The sequence below is a fragment of the Thermobia domestica genome, chromosome 9, assembly GCF_964235325.1.
Source record: "Thermobia domestica chromosome 9, izTheDome1.hap1.1, whole genome shotgun sequence".
Taxonomy (NCBI): domain Eukaryota; kingdom Metazoa; phylum Arthropoda; class Insecta; order Zygentoma; family Lepismatidae; genus Thermobia; species Thermobia domestica.
In genome coordinates, this window is record NC_137462.1 from 278,677,076 (window position 1) to 278,702,317 (window position 25,242).

At 37.8% G+C, this 25,242-nt stretch overlaps 1 long non-coding RNA gene across 1 annotated transcript in view; it reads right to left on the reverse strand.

The window, feature by feature from the left end:
- Positions 1-19,031, reverse strand: part of LOC145660703 (uncharacterized) — a 151,292-nt gene extending 132,261 nt beyond the window's left edge. The window contains exon 1 of the long non-coding RNA XR_014126864.1: positions 18,947-19,031. This is a non-coding gene — a long non-coding RNA (uncharacterized LOC145660703). The remainder of the gene's footprint in view (positions 1-18,946) is intronic.
- Between the last annotated feature and the right edge of the window lie 6,211 nt (positions 19,032-25,242).

Here is a 25,242-nt window from a genome sequence, read left to right on the forward strand (position 1 = left end):
CGTGTTCAAGAAAAACTCAAAACTTTGGAGCCAGAAGTTCTGAATCGCAAAGGGATCCTCCTGTTACAGGACAATGGTAAGTACCAAGTGGCTAGGATGATCCGGGACACCATTCTGCGCCTTGGATGGGAAACACTATTCAGTGTTGGGCAAAATCAACTGAAATCAATTGCAATTGAGCAATCAATTGAAAGTAATTGCTCTGAAAATTAATTGCAATTGATTTCAATTGCAATTGATTTCAATTTGTAATTGACAATTAATTTCAATTGCAATTGAATTCAATCATAAAATTTGCAATTAAATTTTCGTCAATTGTCAATTGTTAATTGATCACCAGGCAATTGAAATTTTTAATTGTTAATTGTCAATCGCAAAGGGTGCAATTGAAAAATTTAATTGTTAATTGCAATTGACAATTGAAACTTGTAATTGTCAATTGTAATTGTTAATTGCAATTGAAATCAGCAATTAAAACTGAAGACAAGAAAATGTGAGTATATTGTGTTGTCCACTTGTTACTGTTGTACATATTTCAAATAAGGTACTTATAAGAAATGCTGGATAACTACCATCCCTTTGCCCTCCTGGGAAGAAAGCCGTGAAACTAATTATTTTTTAAATATATTATGTTTATGGTTCTATCCCCCTCGAAAGAATTATATATGCCCGCCTTGCATACAATAGGAATGGGCACGAGCGAATTCGAGCGAGTTTTCTTTAAAACTCGACTCGATTCGAAGCAGACATCTTTGAGCTCGACTTGAGAATTCGGCTCAAAAAATTTCCCCCAACTCGACTCGAATTCGGATCGAGTTTCCATCTTGTCGAGCCAAAACGAGCCAATCCGAGCTAAATCCTTTGTGTAGTTCCAAGTACTACTCTCTTCAAGTATCCTAGATAGACAATATAATTATCAATGATACTACTACTATTACTATAACTAATTATTATTATAACACCGTGTACTTGTATAAACATGGAATATAGGCGGTTTGTATCTGAATACTAAAAATTAGTTGACTTTCGATCTCGGTCATCGAGAAATCTTCAGGAGGCAAGAACATCGATCACGAGGTTCTAGGTTTGACTTCAGGAGGAGCAAGTATTCAGGCTTGAGACAAAAATTGTTAAAAGTTATAGGACTCCAGCCAAACATGTTCAAAACTGCTCGACCCGGGTTTAAGGTTGTCAACGACCCAAGCGGCTTGCTCACAGCTCATTCACTTATCGAGCCGAACCGAAAAGTGAGCCGAGCCAACAGCTCATCCAACCGAGCCAGCTCGAGCCGATGGCTCACACAAGCCGAACCAAACCGAGATAATTGCTTACCCCAGCCGAGCGGGTTCGAGTCATCGGCTCAGTTAAGCTGACTCGAACCCAGCCTATGGACTCGTTTCAGCAGAGCTGGTTCGAGCCATTGCCTCCAATCCAGCCGAGTCGAAAACTCGTCTTTACCGAGCCGGCTCATGCCATCGGCTCAATTGAGCCCAGTCGATGGGTCATCCCAACCAATCCAGCTCAAGCTGTACGCTCAGTTGAACCGAGCCGAGCCGGTTGACACCACTATCCCGGTTAGGCTTCTATTTTGGCTAAAAAATTGGACCGTGCAATTCTCAGCCTTGATGGTAAGAACTACAGTATATACTTATGTATATTGGTACTCACGGCGTCATTAACTTGTTTCCCCACCAACGAATTTCGAGGTACTTTGTTTTGCATCTTTATTGCATGTTTTGTGTCGCTTTATGCGCCTATTCCCACATTTTGTGCGTCACCGGAAGTGAGTCAAAATGGGCCTACAAATATGGCGAAACAAGTTATTGCTGTTCCGCCACCAATGAATTTCGAGATCGTTTCCTTCACATCGTGTTATGCCCTTTTGTGCGTCTACTTCCACGTTTTGTCCGTCATGGGAATTGTGTTAAAATGGGTCTCCAAGGTGGGACGAAAATGAATCACTGTTCCGTCACCAACGAATTTCGAGGTCGCTTCTTTCGCATCATTTAGTGCCAGTATCTTGCCGTTTTGAGCGCGTATTTTCACGTTTTATGCGTCACCGGAAGTGGGTCAAAATGGGCTTCCAAGATGGAACGAAAATGACCAAGAGTTTCGCCACTATCGAATTTCGAGGTCGTTAATTTCACATCGCGTACCCTTTTGTGCATCTATTTCGACGTTTTGTGCGTCACTGAAAGACGGTCAAAATGGGCCTCAAAGGTGGGATGAAAATGGCCCATTGTTCCGCCACTACCGAATTTCGAGGTCTTTCCTTTCACATCGACTAGTGATTTTGCGTGCCGTTTCGTTCCCCTATTTCCACGTTTTGTGCGTCACCGGAAGTGTGTCAAAATGGTCAGATAAAATATCAATGTAAACAAACTGAACAGCGGGAGAACAATTAAGAAACATTTCTAAAATTGGATATGTTTTGTGTGAATATATATCCAACAACGTACATGTGTTTTCATTGGGAAGGCCGATGGGGGCTGAATATGAACGTAAACACTATCGGGGGTGTCACTATACATCTGAGCAACCCCGATAAATATGGATTCGACACAAATATTGTTCATTTTCTACTACTTTTACATGTCCCGGTGAACGCCCTCTCATACCCCCTTGGTTCGGATTGTGAAAAAAATATCCTCTAACCCCCAGCCGATACCGCGAAAACTATGAATGTGACACTAACATATGCCATTTTCTACTACCTTTTACATATCCCGGTAAAAGCCCCTATGATCCTCTGGTTGCAATTTTGAAAAAACAACGCCTCTGGCCCGCAGCCGATGGGGGCTGTATTTGGAAGTCAACGCCTGTCGAAGTATCACCATTCATTTCAGCGATAGCGAAAACTATGGATTTGACACTAATATCGGTCATTGTGGATTAATTTTACATGTCTCGTGATCCCGTTTATAATGCCCCCGTTCCTTAGCTGATGGGGGCTAAATGTGAAAGTAAACGCGGTCTTGAGATTCACCATTGAGCTCAGCGACTCCGAAAACTATGGATTTGACATTAATATCGGTCATTTTCCATTATTTTTACGTCTTGGAACTCCTTCCCCCCTGTTGACCCATGGCCCGCAGCCGAATAGGGTGAATTTGGAAGTTTATGTGATCGGAGTTTTACCATTGATCTCATGACCGCGAAAACTATGAAATCGAAACTGATATCGGTCATTTTTTACTACTTTTACATGTCCCGGTAAACGCCCCCCTGAGACCCCTTGGTTCGAATTTTGTCAAAATGCTTCGCCTTGGTGTGGGACCTGGACCAAGGTATCTTTGACCAAAATTTGGTAATTCTCGGTCAATTTGTCTGGTCTCCAGGCCGGTCCCGGTAAACGTCCCCCTGAGACCCCCCTAGTTCGAAATTTGAAAAAAAAATTCTTCGTATTGATCTGGGGCCTAGACCAAGCTACCCATAACCAAATTTTGAAAAGTTTCGGTCCACTCGTCTGGTCCACAGGCCGCACAAAGATAGACAGACAGGCATGAACAAACTCTTTATTTTATTTATATTAGAAAGGTTAGACCCGCCCTTATTGTAATAAAGTGGTGCTTGAGCGATTGATCGTAGAAATTCAAACTCCGATGAATGATAATTTCATAGTCTTGTTTTATTACAAGTTTAAACTCTTTAGTCAGTAGAGAAGAGGGCGTGAATCATGGGTCAGAGTTGATGACAGTGGGTTTTGGTGGGTTTGTGGGTCACAGTGGGTAAGAGTGGTTGGTGGTGGGTGGTGGGTCAGAGTGGGTCACGGTGGGTTGTGGATCACGATGGGTGGTGAGTCAATTGGTCGTGGCTAAAGTTTTCATTGCCCCACGCCCTCTCTGAACTACAGTGTTGAAAATTAATCAGTGAAAATCAATTGCAATTGATCAATCAATTGAAAGTAATTGCTGTGAAAATCAATTGCAATTGAATTAATTGCCAATTAATTTCAATTGCAATTGAATGACTGAATTCAATTGCAATTACTTTCCATTGCAATTACTTTCAATCAATTGATCAATTGCAATTGATTCTCCATTATTAATGGGCAACTGCAATTAATAATTAACCATTACTTACTTCAATTGTTAATTGCAATTAACAATTAAATTTACAGATTAATTGTTAATTGTTAATTCAATTGAAATTTGCCCAACACTGACACTATTGAATCCGGTATACTCCACGGACATAGTACCGTCCTATTATCACTTGTTCCATTCCTTGAACAATCAACTTAAGAGACGCCAGTTCATATCCCTAGTAGAGGTGCAAAATGCACTTGATACCTTTTTCGCTTCACAGCCCACCAAGTTCTACCGCGATGGAATCCATGGCCTTCCAGAACGTTGGCAGAATGTCGTCGATGATATGGAGACTATTTTTGATCTTTCATGTACGTCTTAGGTGACATATCGATGTTCGAAGGTGGTAGGTGAAAAGCGACAGAACTTTCTTGGTTACCTTTATATAAGCAGTCGTGTATTTAGGGGCTATCAAGCTCAAGTCCCCCTCCCTCCTACTCTAAATAAATTTGTTAGTTTTTTGCATTCTAAATACAACAATAATTCTTCTTACCATTTCTAAGGGTAAGGACATGCCGAAGATACCTCGCGATTCAGGGTCGAGGTTTAAGTCGAGGTCGTACCCTCGATACTGGCACAAACTCGTGTATTCAAATGAGTGAGCGCATGCCGAAGAGGTACGTTACATCGCGACCTAGAGGTCGACCGCGAGGGTGAATTAATGGTCGCTATGATAAACAACCAAGTTTGTTTTTACATCGATGTTCGGTGGAAGCGTCGCTATGGCTCGTGTTCTCATTGGTTCTCCTGAAGCGCTGCACGGAATAAAGTCTTCATTTGTTTAGAATTTCGTCTGCAGAGGATTGTGTGTGTCTACGCTCGAGAGGGCTTGCTGCACTATTATATTTAATTATGAAACATATTAATAGAACTAATGAGGAATGTTCCAGCAATATGGAATAAGAAACACAAACAACATCATAAAGGCACGTTTTGAATAGAAAATGGAAGAAAATAGCAACTGAAATGGGAATGTCAGATAAGTTATTTATTTGAGAATTATACTGTAGCTTATTATTATATAAGGCAGTGGCGGTCACAGGAAATGGGCTTTCGGGCTGAAGTCTTGTAATTTTTTTAAAGAAAAAAGAAGCTACTTAATCATATCTATGCTTAAAAACTCCCCCCCCCCCAATTACGAGATTAATAAAAAGGGTTTCTTCTAAATTCGTTATTGATGTAAGGTAAAGAAATACCTGTAAAGACAGGCACGTATCCATAAGGAAGAAACGTCGAATAATGGAATTGCAGTGCCGAACTTCAGTTGCTGCAGTTAATACCCCTTCCACCTCGAAACCTGAAGATATACCTGTTTTATTTATTTATTAAATTTTACTGGGAAACGATTTTTTGCCTGAGTGCTGAAAGAGGGCATTTCTTCACAGATTGAATAAAAGTCTTTGATTTAGAATATTGATAGAAATGAACAAGAGATAAGACTCAAATATTTTTGCGAAACAAGAGACGAGACTTTTTCATTTCTCATATCTCGTCCATCCCTATTTATAAACTGTTTGGTCTTTAATTTCAAAATGTGGTTTCGCTGATTTTTATGCACTGACGGAATAATTTCACATCCGTCACAGGAATGTTTCTCCTTAAACTGAGAACTTAATAGCAAGAGTGCGACCTTCTCGCTATGTGCGCCCTTCATCCATCGCGACCTAGACATCGAGGTAGCGACCGCTCTCGACCTCGATCGCGAGGTATCTTCGGCATGTCCCTACCGCAGGAATTTCATTGACTTTCCGTTTTCTTATGTTACTTGTTCAGAAATAATACGGTATTTGTCAAATTTCATTCCATGTAAAAACTGCGTTTTTTCTTTCTTTCGTCCATTTTACTCTTCTGATTACTTTTCTTAGTTGTTACTTTCTTTCGTTTTTCCCATCGTACTTTCGATCATTGTTAGTTGTGATTCAAGTCTGCCGTCGTCAGTAACACCAAAACTAACGAAGTATGTATCTTAATGTATGTATGTATGTATGTAGGCCTTAATCGCAATACTGTTCACAAGGAGCTGTTTTAAAAAATGTAAAGTTATTAAATTAGTTGTGAAAAATTATGTAAGACCAAAATGTTGTATGTTGTTTACTAAAATATAGTGTAATATTATTAGTATCCTTCTGCTGTTTTATTCTTTGATTATTACATTCAAATTTCTCCTTTTCCTTTAAATGACTTACATTTCTTTTTCTTATCGCAGGACCTCTATTTAATTTTAAAGGATAGGTTACTTATTTTTCTAAAATGTGCCGCCACCGAATTTTATACTTCCCAGTGCGCATTTCCTTCTTTATAATTTAGGTATTATCTTACTTTTCATTTATTTCTGGCCCCTCCCCACTCTCACTCAATGTTTTCACTCCTCATACCTGGAAGTGTCATTATACAAATATTAAAAAAAAAAAAAAAAGGAAAATGAACTTCATTAAAATTTGTCATCACCAAAAGGAAAAATATAAGTGCTTATTCACTTGTTGTGCATAGGTCCCCAAAACAAAATCCTAAATACGCCATTGCATATAAGAATACAGATGCTACATATAAAATAGTGGAGAAAAGTTTATATAATACGTACATTCTACACAGTAAAAAATTATTGTGTCAATTCAACTCAATTTTAACACAAGGCAGTGGTTCCAGCGTGACTACCACTATACTGTGTTAGTTTAACACATACCCCGCGGTGTTGGCGTTTAACACAGGGGGTGTGTTACGTCTTTAACACACAACCGGTGTTGAGCCGTGCCGTAAGCGTTAAAGAACCACAAATTACTCCCTCAAAATGTGTTAAATCGCCTATATGCGTAATGTGTTTACATTATGCTGAGTCTAAAAAAACACTTTAAACAAGTAAAATAAATTTATTCCAGTGGCGGGTGGAGAGCACGAACCACCAACCTTTCGATTACAAGCCGCGTGCTCTTCCGACTTGGCCATGGAGGTAATGAGGAAAACGTCGCTTGTAGAGGGATAAATTGTTGAGGTCTTTTCAATTTGGCTAATCAGAGTGCTCCTTTAAGCCCCGTATATTCGACGATAACCGTTCGGGATAAGATAAAATCTGCTCACCATGTAATTTTATAACAAAATGACGGCTGTCTATTTACTTTATTTTATAGTTCTTCCATATTCACTTTCAAATGATCGGCGACAGTTGCCATCTAATAAAGTTGATGCGTTTGTTGCTTCTAGTACACAATTGCTTAGAAAATCCAATGTGGGAGATGAAATTTTGCGTATACCTGGATTTGTTTAAGTATTTCTTTCTACTGTGTATGTCTGTAGCTTCAATTCATAAGCCTTTATAATTAAATGCCCAACATATTTGGCAATCACGCAGAAAACAACACCGAAGATTCTACGCTTGTGTTAATTTAACACACAGGTTGAGTGTCATTTCAACTACCGGCATTTGACACACAACTCCAAATGGAGAGTGAGTTATTCTAACCACTTGTGTGTGTTATATTTTAACACAATCGTGTTAAACACATAGGCATGTCGTTGAAATAACACAACGATTTTTTACAGTGTATAGACGAGAAATCAACGAGCAAATTTTATTATACAAACTATCAATGTATCACAGCAAGTAAAATAATAATAATAATATTAATAATAATAATAATAATAATAATAATAATAATAATAATAATAATAATAATAATAAAATTATTGAAATTCCATGTGAACAAATAATAGGTTACGCCCTTGCATAAAGTAGGTTTGCTCTTACAGTAGTCAAGTCGTTTGGTAAAGGTATTGTAATATATAAAATCATATGTGAAACTGTGTAATCGATTTTCATTCTGTATAAACATGAGAGGGGCTTATCGTACCTTTTGTTTACGAATTCTAAAATCACCAGTGAAAATTTCTATGATATAATATTCAAATGTAGAATAACATATTTTTCATTATTTTCCATTTAAAATATTTATAACTAGCTGAAAATACCCATTCTCGCATGGGGGCTATATTTGGAAATCAACGTATGTGGGACTATCACCATTCATCTCAGCTACCGCCAAAACTATGGATTTGACACTAATATCGGTCATTTTGGATGATTTTTACATAACTTGGGAACCCCCTCCAATGCAGGTGGCCCCCGACCCGCATACAATGGTAGCTGAATTTGCAAGTCATCGCTAATGGAAGTATCGCCATTGATCTCAGTGATCGCGGAAACTATGAATTTGATATTAATATCAGCCATTTTGGATTTGTTTTACATGTCCCGGTAGTCCCTCCCCCCGGTGACTCCAGGCCCGCAGCCGAATGGAGTGAATTTGGAAGTTAATGCGATCAGAGTTTCACCATTAATCTCAGCGACTGCGAAAACTATGAGTTTGATACTAATATTGGATTATTTTTACATGCCTCGGTATCCTCCCCCCCACCCCCACCCGATGGCCCAGGCCCGCAGTCGAATGGGGTGAATTTGGAAGTTAATGCGCTCGGAGTTTCACCACTGGTCTCAGCGACCTCGAAAACTTTGAATTTGACACTAATATCGGTCATTTTTTACTAAATGCCCCCCTGATATCCCCTGGTGTGAACTTTGAAAAAAAACGCTTCGTCTTGAGTTGGGGCCCGGACCAAGGTACCCGTGACCAAAATTTGGTTACTCTCGGTCTACTCGTCTGGTCCCCAGGCCGCACACAGACAGACAGACAAACACACAAACTCTTTATTTTATTTATGTTATATTATATTAGATTAGATTAGATGGGCACAAGAGCCCTCGTACATGACTACAATAGGGGGAGGAGCACGGTGTCTGAGTGTTACAGCGCTTACCTCTGCTGCGTGGGGTCCCTGGTTCGATCCCCGTCCAAGTAAGTTTGTGTTGGACAACATTGTGTCCGTGGATTTTTTCGGAGTACTACCGTTTCCTCCTACATTCTCATTCCACCGATGTTTTCCATTATCACTCACTTGCCTTAATCACCCGTCTCCCTTAGCCTAAAGGGTATAAACGTGGGACGTTAAACTCAAAGATTTCATTTCATTTTTTTTACATCTAGGTAAATTTCTGTATGTATTCTGATGCTGACTAATCATAAACTCAATACGTTAATATAATTAAACATTTTTTCTTAATACGTTTAAATAACATCCGTTCCATTATTGCCATAACAAGGTCTCGATCGTAGCTCAAAGAAAGACGGTTAGACTAACACAGAGGTTTCCAACCTAGGGCAAGTTACTCCCTCGGAGAGCGTGAAGAGCAAGCAAAGGGGAGAGGCAAGCTACTGACCGAAATACATTGTAACATTATGGATAAGATTAACTTGTAATGTGTATTTACAATTGAGCTTGAACGAATTTACGTTCTTGATATGAGTATTTTGACTTTTCTATTGTTATTCAAGATTTTTATGTGATTGGAAATCAAATAATTTACAAATTATTTTTTTTACAAAAATTATTAAGTATAAATAAATTATTATTATTCAAAAACATTATGAGATATACGAGGTGAATTCAAAAAATATGGCATCTTGCTTTCTTGGGAGACTTTCTTCTGTGTAGATGTAGAGGGGACACTCGTGCACAGTCATGATATTTCTTTCGCGCCCGCATAAAGAGTCAGTTGGTGTCAGTCGGCCAACAAGTGAAAACGTATAGTGAGCGGTCGTCGGATTTACGTTTTTTATAAAATGACAGAAAAACTTGAACAGCGATATTGCATCAAATTTTGTCAAAAGCGTAGAGATACCCAAGTGGAAACCATTCAATCGGATCGGTACATTCTATTTTGAAGCAGAATTTGCGCATGAGGAGTGTGCCCGCGAAATTTGATTCAGGCTTTCATCGCCAAACAGAACATTCATATGTGTCGTCAGGCTTCCTGCTCACCCGACATACGTAGCTGCATGTGTCTTTTGGTTATTTCCCAAGATGAAAATGCTACTAAAAGATAATCGATTTGAGTGAAGAGAAGACATCGTGCGGAATGCAACGGCAGGTTGCTCGTCATTCCAAAAACTGCATTCCAGAAGGTTTTCAACAATGGCGGTCGCGCTGAGAGAAATGTGTTCATTACCAACGAGACTACTTTGAAGGGAATTAATGTTTCGGATCTACAAATCAATAAATGTATTTTTGCCAACCATAGGTTCGATACTCTTTGAACATACCTTGCACAAATAAAACACAATATTACGTTAGTAAAAATAAATGAGTTGATTTTGGGTTTATCGTCTCGTTCAGCAGCGAGGCCACATGAGACGTGGACCTACTGATTAACGTGGAATCCGAACCACATTAGCTCCCACCGGGAATCGAACCCGAATCTCCCACGCCAAAGGGTGTACGCTGACCGCTTAGCCACGAAGGAGCTCCGTTAGTAAATATAAATTTGATGGAGTGAAAATATAATAAGCAGACAATATGCAGGATCTGGGAATCACGTTTGATAGACAGTTAAAATTTTGACACCATATGAATCCTATTATACAAGGAGTTAGAAGGACAACAGGTTCTATTTTTAAACAATGGCCTGCTTTTCAGAACATATGTGCATTTATACAAATTACTTGTTAGACTTACACTAAAATTTGAGTCTGTAATATGGAACAGTATTTCTAAAACTTTGAGAAACAGAATTGAATCTGTACAAAAATGTTTTATTAGATTATTGTTAAAATGAGAATGAACTTTTATTCTAATAGTTATGAGTCAATCCATACGAACTGGTCCAGAGCAGCCCCAACACCACAATTACATAGCAGGCATATGCCTATCATGTTCCCTCATCTACATAGGAACGTGTCCAGTATGTGCCTTATATACTTCTGAGAAAGAAATCACATGGATGGCAAGTGATAGCCACAGTCTATGTCCGCCCCTAGGCCCATGCCTGACACGTACCTGGGAAACGTGCCTAATATGTTCTAGGTATGTTCCCCATGCCGTAAGCGTCAATGAACCAAAAAAATTACTCCCCCAAAATATGTTATATCGCTTATATGCGTAATGTGTTTACATTAAGGTAAGGGGATTAGCTACCCCTTGTACCCATGACACTTATCATCGAACTGGACCGCGGTATTAAGGCACTTAATGTATAAGCAAAGTATCATTGAAATCCAATTCCCAGTTACCGAATTTAATATGTTCACAAAATTAAGTTATATAGGAAACATAAACCTTTGGCTAGCTGGGAGCTCCGCCCCTAGACCCATGCGTTTGCTCGGGCTACGATCTCGAACCTCTAAAACCTACAATTCTACCAAATTTCAAGTTTCTTTTCGTATTTCAACTATCTAAAAGATAAGCTTTTGTATCACAAGAAAACATACTTTTAAATAACATGGGAATTACTTCATTCACCCTTTAGGCCTCTTAAAAACTAAAAATATTCACTTTTGGCAATTTTTCTGTAGGGTAGTCCCGGAGGTCTACAATCATGCCAAATTTTATCATTCCAATCCTCCCGGGAGTTCCTAAACATTTTGGGGTGTAGAAGATATCCCATATAAATACCTTAACAGCACAATTACATAGCAGGCATATGACTATCATGTTTCCTCAGGTGCATGAGAATGTGTCGAGTATGTGCCTTATGTACCTCTGAGAGAGAAATCACATGAATTGCAAGTCATAGTCATAGTCTATGTCCGCCCCTAGGCACATGTCTGATATGTACCTGGGGAACGTGCCTAATATGTTCTAGGTATGTTCCCCCATGCCGTAAGCGTCAATGAACCACAAAATTACTCCCCCAAAATGTGTTAAATCGCCTATATGCGTAATGTGTTTACATTAAGGTGAGTCTAAAAAACAAGTAAAAAGAATGTACTCCGCGGTAGGCGCGAACCACCAACGTAACCGCGTGCTCTTCCGACTTGGTCACAGAGGCGATGAAGACATTATGGCTTGTAGAGGGATAAATTATTGAGGTCGTTTGAATTTTGCTAATCAGAGTACTCCTTTAACCGGGTGTATTCTACGATAACCGTTTGGGATCAGATAAAATCTGCTCACCATGTAATTTTATAACAAAATTACGAGTGTCTATTTACTTTCTTCCATATTCACTTTCAAATGATCGGCGACAGTTGCCATCTAATAAAGTTGATGCCTTTGTTGCTTCTAGTACATAATCCCTTAGAAAAAGAAGCAACAAATGCATCAAATGTGGGAGATGAATTTAGAATTCATAAATGGCGAATGCCACACACATCTTGTGCTTTTAGGGTATCTGAAACAGTATATGCCTAAAGGACGTACCTAGAACATGACAGATATATGTCCCAAGTGACAACATAAAAACAAATGACTGTTAGAGTGCGAAACTGAGCCAGGTATATAAATGCTATACTTGTGGTACATAGTTGCAAATATCAATTAGGTGTAACAAGTACCTAAAACTGTAAATAGCTGAAGTACATACTTTGCAAATAAATATCATATGTGCCAAGTGTCGGGTACCTAAAATGTAGCTGGGACACCTAAATGGCACATGCCTAGCACATCTTGTGCTGTTAGGGTAATATTGCGAAGATTTTTCTGCTCCCCATAAAATCTCTTTACTGTCGATTTTTTTTATTTTTGGTGATTTATCTAGGTAACCCTAGCAAAAACGTACAAGGATATCGAATTTCAAATTTTTATTCCAATATCAAGTACTAAAATGTCACATTATAAGTCCAAAAAAGGGCCCATTGAATTAACATAGAGAATTTTTCATCCCCCCTTTAGACCGAATAAAAATAAAAATATTAACTTTTCGGAATTTTCCTGTGAGTTAGTACCTGAAAGCTACAATTATATTAAATTTCACCTTTCCATGTCAACCGGAAGTACCCTTTTATTTTATGCAGTTCATGTAGTTTTATATATAGTTAGGATAGATGTAACGCAGCCTTGTAAACATATTAACTTCCGTGATTGGATTTCAATGATACTTTGCCTATACATTAAGTGCCTTAATATCGCGGTCCAGTTCGACAATGGGTGTCGTGGGTACAACGGGTAGCTAACCCCTTTAATTATATAGATGTGGCAATGATCGTGGAGCTAGAAAGATGAGCCAAACGCCACTCGCGTGCTTTTGCACAACTGAACACAAACAAAAGCGGTCCTAATTGCTGAACCATGCGTAGTTTTTAAGATGTAGCATGAAACATATCCAAATATTTAAATTTTTCCGGGTTTCGGCCATCGTCACGCTAATGCTTTCTTCTCGTTTCTACCATGTCCTCACTTTTTTCTCCATGTAATATCAGTCACGATATTTCTGCAATAGTTAGTTCACATAGGCCTACAGAATTACTTTGTGCCCTAAGCAGCAATTTTTAGCACTTTGCCCTCCTGAGATATTACGCCCCAAAATGGCATCAAAATCACAAACTTCAACTTTCGAACCCCCATAAATATATGGTGCCAGTAGTATCATACCTGTGGATATTTCTGCAGACACTTTACATGCGATAGTATTCAGCACAAAACTTATGATCCCCCGCTTTATGCTATTCCAAAATACAGCCCCTTTAAAAGTGTAATTTTCTTTACTTTTTCTGGTGATTTCCTGTATTGGTTTGCAACCCTGAATATACATTTAGATGCAAAAGTTTATATTCTTGGTGTACCTCAGTCTCTCCTGTAAACATTCGTTCTTGTTTGGCGTTCGTCTGATTCGTATGTCCTGAGCAACTGTAGTTTTCGTAAATGCTTGCAAATGCAAAAATTGGCATTCCACCGACAACAAAGATGGCCGCCATTCAAGAACACTTGTACATATGACAACGTAAATGATGTTATTGATTTTCCAATACACACGGTTCGTCACACGCAAATTGTTATAATTTTCGGAGATGGTCGAGCAACCATTTTCACCATCTTTGGACCAGATGGATTGACTTTTATGAGCACTCAAATAACTTTTGGAATTTAGAGGCACTTGCAGACAAAAGAAAATTCTATGATAAAGTTTTCATAGAAAAAGTACTTGAAAATGAATGTTACAGTGAATATTGTTTACATAACATTAGCTTTAGAGCACCCTCGTGGCTAACTGGTTAGGCTGTATGCCTGTGGCGTGAGAGAGCTGGTTTCGATTCCCAGATGAAGCTCATGTGGTTCGCATCCCACTTTAACCCGGTGGTCCACGTCTCATATAGTCTCGCTGCTGAAGGGGACGATAAACCTAAAATTAAACCAATTCGCTGATGATGATTTACTTTACCTACACAGGGTGTTACAAAAATGTATCAGAATGATTTGGAAACAAATTCTACACATCAATATAGGAAAAAAGTTCATATGGATCTGTGCCCAAAAGTGCATAGTTTGGGAGTTATAGGGTGCCGAAAACGTGAAATAAGTGATCATAGCTCCACAACTATGGGACCTATCGTAGTCGGGTCAAGGCATCACTGAGGAACTAATATGTGAACTATCCAAATATCCAAGTTTAAGAATGGTCCTGTACTTCCACACCAATTTTTAAAGAGGTAGGTGGAGAGTGGTCAAGTACTCCCAAACAGCCTCTCTTAAAATGATTGTGTAAGTACCGGAGACTTGAAAGATAGATATTTGGATAGTACACATACTATTCCCTGTTCAGCGTAAGCTCTAAACTCCGATAAACAAAATATTTGTATCCTTCCGCTTGTCACAAATACGATTGGCTAGTGATGAATCACTCCCATTTTCCACGGGGAGCGGCAAATTATACACGTGCATTTTGACAATACTGTCTCGTGTTGTCCAGATACTTAAAGCAACAGCAGAAAAGAAAAGAAACAACTCGGAAGATTTAAAAAATTGAATTTCGCTCGTAAACAATTGTTGCTTAGTGAGTAAAGGTTTTCCTTGTTCGTGTTTTACCACGACACTCGCGGAACCGGGATTCATTACAGCCATCTTTCAGACTTTAAAAGCAGAACACGCCTTCACATTTGAATTGGCGCCATAATTACTGGCATGCTTAGTGTTTATTTCTATTGTTTCATTAGACACACTCGATTGCATTATTAATAGATAATCCGTATTATATTTTAGTCATTTATAATAATATAGCAGTTTTATATGAAGCTTCATAGTGAAAGTAATAATGCAATCACATGAACTATTTTGCGGAGGAGTACAAGCGTTGGTAGGACAACAGCAAATCAGCGAGATTTAGTTTCACGTGGCTTTGTTTGTCGCAGTTTAGAGCTTAGGCCGAACAATGTTTAGTTCCTGAATGATATCTTGACCCGACTACAGTTGGTTCTATAGTAGTTTAACTATGGACCTTCAAATTGTTTTTTTTTTTTTTTTTTTTTTTTACGTATTTTGCACTCTATAACTACGAATCAATGCACTTCCGACCACAGGTCTATATGAACTTTTTTCTTATTTTGATATGAGGAATCTTATTACCCAAATATTGTAACAAAATTTGAAACACTCCGTATAAAATTATCAATAGTAAAATTGATTCCGAATACTTATTGTCGGAGATTAACATTCGTGTTCATAAGGGGTGAACTCGTTCTCTAAATTTGCTTACTTACGATACTCGTAGGTTATTATTACTAAGCACTCCTTGTTTTACGGACTGGCGCCTTATTACAATACAGTTTCAGGAAATATTAACATTTTCAACGAACTTTAAAAGTTCGTTACTCAATTCTCTATGTCTGTGTGTGTATGTGTGTCTGTTTTTTGCGAATTTTTTAATTTTGAGCCCTCCATCCGATAGGGTATCAAAAACTATCTGAAAGAAGTGATGGAATTTTTCACGTCACTCTTACCGTTCCCGAGATATTGGCCAAAAAAGTACAGATTTCGGGAGATTTAAGGAGCCATATCTCGGGAACCGTAAGTCATAGAGAGATGATATTAGTGTTGATCAACACATAAGAGGATGGTGAACATTTCGGTAGCAAATAGTAATCGGTGGCCACTGGCCAACTGGCCACGATTTCCCAGATATTGGCCAAAAAGTTCCAATTTCGGGAGATTTAAGGAGCCATATCTCGGGAACCGTGTCATAAAGAAATGATATTTTGCGAATTTTTCAATTTTGAACCCTCCATTTTGAGTATGTGTCTGCGTAAAACAACATATCGTAGAACGTTGTAACAGAACTCTTAAACAAAACATGTGAACAAAATGTAGTACTCAAGGATAGATATATCACAAGAATTCTTGAATGAGCATAATAATAAAGTACATAGAACAATTGGTATAAAGCCCTTTTAAGTTCGTTCAGTCAATATTCTTGAAGCATTCTCAACTGATTACTTTTAAACGAAACTTTACAACTCAAGTGAAGAAAATGTAAATTAGGAGGTGAGCATTCTCTTTTTGTACTTTTTTATTCTTGTTTTCTTTAATTTTTTCTTGTTGTTGTTCAGTTTCAACCAAACGGCTTTGTGTTATATGAAAATTAGTGAATACATGAATAAAAATGAAATGAAAAATCAAATCTTGTCATGACTTGCAAGTTCTAAATCACAGTGCAAGAAGTAGTAAAAATTTAGTCCCACTACACGGGAATGTAAAATTTTGTACCAGTACATGGCAATGTAAAAGTTTAGTCCCACTACACGGGAATGTAAAATTTTTAAGTTGGTTGCCTTATTTTTGTATGTGATTTGACTGATTGTTTTAGTGTGTTGAATACTAACATTCCACTAGATTTAATATTAAAACGACTTCTTTTAGTTTTCTTTAATTTGTCTGTTTCTATGCATATCGAATCGGAAAAGTTCGAACGTTGTAACAACGCAACAAGAAACTTATTCTGCTTTATTTAACCCTCATTTCCTATTATAGATTGCTAGCTTTTTCTTTCCTTCTTTCTGTTCCAGGAAAGCACGGAGACTTACTGGTAGAGTGCTTATCTCTTTTGGGTGGGATCTCTCGTTCGATTCCTGTCCAAATTTGTGGTGGTGTCCAGGTTTTATCTCGGGGCACTCGGTTTCTTCCAACGTTTTCATTTCACTAATTATTCAATTTGCAAGAAAATAAAGATACCTTGTTTGTGCTTTTGTATATGTTAGTTGTGGTGCCTCAAATATTCTCACTGTTACTTCTGATAGTAGCAGTTGGCATCAGGGAAGCAAGGTGGGGCGCTCGCCCCCTAGAGGAAAGTCGGGAGGCTCGGAATATCGAAAACCCAATTGAATTTTTAGAATAGTTACAGCAAAATTTGAAACTATATTTGAAATGTCGCTTTTTTAGCCCCCCCTGGAAACCACAACATGGGCGCCCTTAACAGTTGGTGGTTTCTTCACTGTGACATTTCAACAAAGTGCATTTCACAAAACTTGCAAGTCATAATGACTCTTCTTTCTTAGTAAACCTACCAATTTCTTGAAATCCAGTATTTCACCCTCAACAAAGTGTTGTAGTCCTTGAATAAGGCGAAAGTAACACTTCTTGGGGTATCAAAGTTCCCCTTTCTAGATGGTCTTGTTTATAACATTACTAATATTCAGAGAACACATTTGACATAGAGTCTTGTTTCAGCTTCCGATTTTTACAATTTTCTTTAAAATCTTCTTTTACAGAAAATTGCCTACAATCAACAGATCTGCCTTAAGGAATTCAGTTACTTCCCTTCTTAGAAACAACCATTTTCCGTAGTTGATGCTCGATGGTATTTCGTGAAATGATACCCAAACGTACTCTAAAATGCCTCTTCGTACCCTAGAAAAGGGTATCCAATAGTAATACATTTTAATTTGCGAAAACACTGAACCGCACAAAGTATTTTCCGCTATGAGATTTTACTAACAACACTCGCATAGTGCTGCATCCACGCGGCAGAATTCAGAAAAATATTCGTATAGTCATCTCTATGTTATTTTTGGTGATTTGACAGGCAGTATAGAGAATGGAGCGGGCGATAAGCGGAAAAGAAACTGATTGGGGCATTGGATAAGAAGGAACTGTATCATGAAGTACGTGCTAGACGGTATGGTGGTAGGAGAGAGAGGAAGAGAATGAAGGAGATTACAATTGATGAACGATATCAAAACAGAAAAATTGTACGTGAAGATAAAGAGGTTAGCGAAAGACCGTGGAGCATGGAAGCTTCTCAGTTGCCGCAACTGACCTGCCAATAACAGCAGAATCCCTAAGATGATGACGATGATGATTATATCTTGGAATTAAACTGGATTTATTATCTCCATCAAAGAATTTGACTGCCAAATTTGACTCTCTGCATCTGGCCAAAATTGGTGGAGACCCACCAAGTAATTCTTAAGATTTTGTCTCTCGGAGGGAGTCGCGGTGGCTCATTGGTAGAGCGTTCACCTCCGGTGCTTGGGATCCCTGGTTCGATACCAGCTCGCACCGTGTGGACCTTATGATGGACAAACACCGTGCTCGTGGGTTTTCTCGGGGTTCTCCCGTTTCCTCCCATTTTCTTCATTCCACCATTTCATTCATTTCTCATCATCACAACCTCCTTTAGCCCACAAATCATAACCGTGGGACGTAAAAGTCAAAGACTTCATTTATTTCAAATATAAGCATAATCTACACATTAATTTGTATAATTATCTCAATTAATTCCATAATTATCTCAAGCTGAGTTTTTAAAAATTCATTCAGTACTTTACAAAGGTCCTAGAAAAGACTTAATTAGTACTAGTAAGACTTTCTCATCATCACCGTCTGCTTTAGCCTAACCGGCATAAACGTGGGACGTAAAACTCAAGATTTCATTTCATTTTATTGTCTCTCGGACGGACACACGGACAAACAGAGTAGCTATATACATAAAGGACTTTTTCACAAGCCAAACTCATCTAAAATAGTGGGAAACATATTGAACACTCTGAAGAATACATGTAACTGATTTCATATACTAATAACCTAATAAAGACAGTACTTACCAATCATCTCTGCGGATGAAACAGCGTCTAAACAGCATCCTCAGAACGCACACTCCTAAATACTGTAAGCTTACTTCGGAGTTACATTTTACTTCAGAAGAATGTGAACGATGTTTTCGAGGAACCCAGTTATCTGATTACGTGGTTTGACTTCTGTGAATAGTATTGCACAACGACTATCTGGAATTAATCACAAAAACAAAGTTAACGATATGCGCGGGATATTTTTGACAGTACATCTCTACGAACAATAAGAATTTTATAGTTCGCATTGCGAAATGCAATTGTTAGTTGAAAAGTGCGTTTCAGAATCAATACATTATTTTATTTTTTATTTTTTAAATGCTTATTGTGACCTTTTATACATACTACGGTGCGTTTTGTACGTTTGTGAAGAAAAACAACAGTTGTGACTCACAAGAGAACTCCAGATCGTATATACAAGAAAATATGTGGAACCACATTCCATTTACACTTTTTTCTATGTCCTCTATAGTCAAATCGTTTTGTTTTTCCCGTATGTATTCTACGTTAGGCATACTATTCCAGCTTAAAATGCGAAGTATTCGAAATAAACTTTTGTACGAAAGATTATATACAGAAGTTGTACAAATTGAATTGGATACTTGCAAATAAATTACTTTAAAAATTTCATAAAAGTCAAATTTATCCCATGCAACCAGGAACTTTTAAAGTAGGGCTACTAACAAAAATGTTAATTACTATCATCAAAATGTTAATTACTATACTATTTGGGATTTTGTTCCGCGGGACTATGTACAGAACGGGGACAATTGCCCACGTTAGTTTGAGAATTAAATATATTTTAATCGATTGTAGCTACACTAATATACTAGGAAATGAAACCTTTGAGATTTACGTCCCGGTGAGGCTGAAGGAGACGATGAAGATGAGAAATGAATGAAATGGTGGAATGAAGAAAGTGGGAGGAAACGGTAGAACCCCGAGAAAACCCACGAGCACGGTGTTTGTCTACCACAAAGTCCACACGGCGCGAGCTGGGATTGAACCAGGGACTCCAAGCACCGGAGATGAATGCTCTACCACTGAGCCACCGCGAACCCCACTAATATACTAGAAGAAAACGTATACTTGTATGTTCGGTAGAGGATCTTACCCCCTCCAAACAAAACCTGAAATGACGCTCCTGCAAACACACGTTGAATGTTTGTAATCTCGTTTCAACTTAATTGATTTCATTTCAGAAAAAAAATAGAAATATTAAGTTTTATGTTTGTACTGATTTCATTTCAGAAAAAAATAGAAATATTACGTTTTATCTGTGTACATTTTTATCTGAAAGAAAATGTTGAGACAAGTTGAAGTTGAACTCCTTGTAGTTTTAATGGCGAGATATGCAGACTGGTGAATCTTATGTGATATGATACACACACAAATTTAGGAGCGAATCTAACCTTTTATCCTATTCATAGAAGAAAAAGGAAGTATCCTCTTCGTCCACCTAATTTCCCGTGCCGTATTTCCCCCCTCTTAATTTTTTTTTAATTCAAACATTCACCTTTCTTTATAACTAAACATTGTAAATATTCCTTTGCTATAGTAACTAAAATCCCGTTATGTTGATATCCGTACAAGTTCGTGTGTAACACCAGTTTCGCATATCAGCTCCTCTTAGTTTTGGTGTTACTGACGACGGCCGAATTGAATCACAACTAACAACGGTCAAAACTATGATAGAAGAAACGAAAGAAAGTAACAACTAGGGAAAAGAAACGAAAGAGTAGAATGGACAAAAAAAAAAGAAAAAAACGCATTTCTTATATAGGATGAATTTGAAAATATAGTATTAGTCTGAACAAAGAGCATAAGAAAATGGAAAGTCAATGAAATTCTTAGAAATGATGAGAAGGATTATTGTTGTAAGTGAAATGCGAAGAAGTAACAAATTTATTTCGTGATGGCTGGAGCCCAATAGCCCCCTAAATACGCCACTGACTATTATTGATTGAACTAAAATAAGTTTTCCTTCTAAGAAAACTTACTATCTGTATTTTCTAAAAATATTGCAACGTGACCTTTTGTAGCTCAGGAGCTTGATGTTAATTCACTCATAATGTGAGTGCCGCGTTCGCTATGTATGACTTGTTTTGTGAAACCAAAAATTAGAAGATAATGTGTTGAACGTTCATTGAAAAACACAAATAAAATAAGGAATATTAGATTAGGCTACATTCCAAACGTGGTGCTGAGGGGGTATTTTGTTCTGAAGAGAGCATGTCTACTAATAGAGGAGCTGTTCTGATGAAAAAATTAGATCTTCATCTTTCTCTCCTCAACCATAGATTGGTGGGCAACATGGAAATTTTAAAACTCTTCTCTCCTTGGGAGAGCTGTTTTATACTTTGATAAGATTTCTTCGTAACTGCACCTAGATATTCTATCCCTGGTCTTCATCTCACTGGTTTTCCTTCTGTCTTTCCCTCTATCAACACCGTGATCCAAATAAGATGACCAAGCATGCTGTTTCTTCTTTTTCCTATTATCTTCATAATCTGTCGTCCTTCATTAGCTTCCTTTAGTACGTCTTCATTCCTTTTCCTTTTGGTCCGTGATATGCACAGCATTCTGTACCAACACTACATTTCAAATGCTTCTAGCTTGGATATTTCAGCTTTTCTCAACGTCCACGTCTCTGATCCGTAAAGCGCCACGCTTCATACCAGGGTCTTAACAAATCGTTTTCGAACTTCCAACGACACATTTCTTGATTTTAGCAGTCCTGTTTTCCTGTTGAATGCTTGTTTAGCCTGCGCTATTCTGAAACTTACGTCTTTTTCACTTCTTCCGAAATAGGGGAAAGTCTTAAGGTCTTCGATTTTTCACCCCTCTAGCCATACGTTTGCCTCTTCCTGTCCTGTTCTTGTGCATTTCATCGCTATAATTTTCTTCTTATTTATCTCCATTTGGCATGTCTTTTTCCAGTTGGTCGTTCAAGTTTGAAAGTGCTTCCTGTAAGTCCTTTTTGTTCTCCGCTATCAGTGCTGTCATTAGCAAACCTTATTTTGCTGAAAATCTGGCTATTTACTTTTACGCCTTCCTCGTTTTCATCAAAGAATTCTTTTATAACCTCTAGACGTTGAACAGGAATGTTGAAAGTTCACATCCTTGCCGCACTCCTTTCCTTATTCTTGCTTCCTTCTGATCTCTTCCTATAACAGCTGTCTGTTTCCTATAAAGTTGGTATATTATTCTCCTGTCTCTGTAATCCACTTTCAGATTCTTCAACGCTCTGAATATGATATTCCAATCTACGTTGTCAAAAGCTTTTTCTATATCTACATATGCTATCACAATTGGTTTATTCTGATTAGATAAGTCAGACTTATTCGCTAATGTATCGATACTCGCCACTAACTTTGTAGTCAGAGATGTCAATGATTATCTTATCATAGTTGTAATCAGACTAACTCTAATTCTCACACATGCCAATCCTCGAATCCTCTTTTCTAGTAACGATCGCATGATGTTTTTCTTCCGTCTAAGTGGCAATGGGTTTTTCCTGGTTAGGTTAATTGCAAGAGCTTCGTTGTCCGACTTAACAAAGTGTGGCGTATTGAGACTCATTTCCTAGATGAAAGAATGTTTTGTAAGTAAAGAATTTAAATGCAAGTGTTTAATCCTTCTCGTTATCAAGATGTTATTTGATTGACCTGCAGCACGAGTAAATGATCGTTCCTTATTTTCAAGTTAAAGTACGAGTAATTACAATATATCACAAGTATACTGAATAACTAAATACTTTTCCTATACCAAATTTTCTGTCATGCAATAATATTGCCTATGTCTAACAGAGGTTCCATAATAAGATTTGAATACATCCAATGCTGCCTCAAATCCTACGAATTAGTATGTAAGTTCTCAATAAGGGCGTTGCTAACAACGCATGGTATACAGAGAAAGATCACCATGGTACTGTTCATACTTCCGCGTTCCTTGCTTCATTATTAAATCAGTTTTGTAACACCGTTACGTGTTATTTTCACACCTTTAAATATTCATTTCTGTGTTAAACCAGAATTCTCATCGTATTGGACAAAGACTGTGGTGCCGACCTTCATACATTAACGCTCTTAAAATACGGGGTGCGGAAAAAGTCCCGGAACAGTCCAATATCTCGCTATGTATAAAGAACAGCACAACAAAAATAACACGTGTTAAACAGTTTTGAAAAAGCAATCCAATGATAACAAATTCAACCCCCTATCCCCACCTCCTTCAGGGATACGGGGAGTAACTTTAAAATTTTAAATGGGAACTCCTATTTCTTATTGCCCATTTGGATTCTCCAGAAAAAGTGACAATGATTTGATCCAAAATTGAAAACAAGTGTCTTCGCAGATGGCGCTTGGATTGCGGAGTCAGAGGTTTTGAATTCGATCCCCGTTCAAGGCATTTTTTTTATTTCCCCAAATAAATTCCATACGTTTTAACTTCAATTAGTACATTTTTGAAGAATTCAAATTTCGATAATTTTTCAAACTAGCTTATGAAGTAATTCTTAGTAATAGGGTTATTAGAGTCAGAGTTCATAGGGTTATTTACAACAAAAAATAAACCGTTTCTGTCGCTATTTGTATGTTCTTGCAAAGTAATAAATATCGACAAATACATTACTTTTATCGAAGATAAATTTATGAATTCATTATTTTCGTATTAAAAAATCACACAAAAATGTTAATCTGCGCGGAAATCGAACTCACGATCTCTGATTCCGCAGTCCAGTATTCTGACCGTACGGCCACAGAGCACGATACTGAGAGGCTATATTTTGATAACATTTTGCCGCCCCCCTTTCTGTGTGTCGATTTAAGTGCCATCTGTGAAGGCACTGTTTTAAAATTTGGGTCATGTCACTGTCACTTTATCTGGAGAATCCAAACGTGCAACAAAAAATGGGGGTTTCAATTTAAAATTTTAAAGTTACCTCCGTACCCCCGAAAAGGGTGGGGATAGGGGGTTGTGTTTGTTACCATTGGATAGCTTTCTCAAAACTATTTAAGATGTGTTATTTTTGTTTTACTGATTTGCATATTTCGAGAGATATTGGACCGTTCCGGGACTTTTTCCGCACCCTGTATATTTGTTTTGTTATATTAATGGTGTTGCTTATCTATGGCTACGTCATCGTTGTTTTTAGCCCATTGATTTATAAGCGGAATTACGTTCTGATTGCTTTAAAGTGAGCTGGAACTCTAATTTGATTTTACTGGTTTCTTCAAGTGTAATTAAATATTTCTTGCTTTTATACATCTAATGTAAAGGAACTGGAGATTGCAATGAAAACAAAGTATATTTCAGGAGTTTGATGTAATAAGGACGTAAGCAAGTTTATGCTCTTTTTGCATCAAACGCATTTGTGGCTATTGCCATGCTTCTTTAGCCTCCTGGTAACATTTCAATTCAATATCGGAATAAAATGCTGCATATTACATTGTTTTATGTAAGAAAAAACTACTTAAATTTTCAACATTTTTTTTTTCAACTGCATGTTTCAAGCTTACGCCCTTATTGCTTCAAACTTCTCCTCATTTTTTCGGCGTCTGTAGATGTTGAACGTTCATTTCCGCAGTATAAAGTACTCCTGGCAATACAAAATATGCTTATTTTTTCCAACATTGAGTTGACTTGATTTTGAGTTTAACATCCCTTTCAGCAGCAAGGCTCCTATTGATTAACGTGGAATCCGAATCACATGAGCTCCCGCCGGGAACCGAACCCGGATCTCCCACGCCAAACGTACGTACGCTAACTGCTTAGCCACGAAGGAACTCCTTTCCAACATTGAAATGTTGAATGTTCTCAAATTCAATTCATTTATATTTCACTCTTCCACGTCTTGAAATGACAAATTTGAAGGTCAAATTGTTAAAATTATTTGCACTTTTCAATTCTCAATTTAAGGTTGTTTCTTTCTTTTTTTTTTTTTTTCAAGTTACCAAATATCTTCACGTATGAAATTTGGAACAAAAATATTAGAGTTCTATTTGCTATGTAATATAATCATCAAGATAGTTACCATCCCATCAAAAACAGTGTTTTTCTCTATTTTTCATTCATCTATTTCAGCATCTTTTTCCACCAAAAGCCCGGGACCGCGGTGACTCAGTGGTAGAGGTTTCACATCTTGTGCAAGGAGTTCGATTTCAGATCTCGCCGAGTAAACTTTGTGGTAGACAAGCACAGTGTTCGTGGGTTTTCTCGGGATTCTCCCACTTTCTTCATTCCACTATTTCATTTATTTCCCATCATCATCG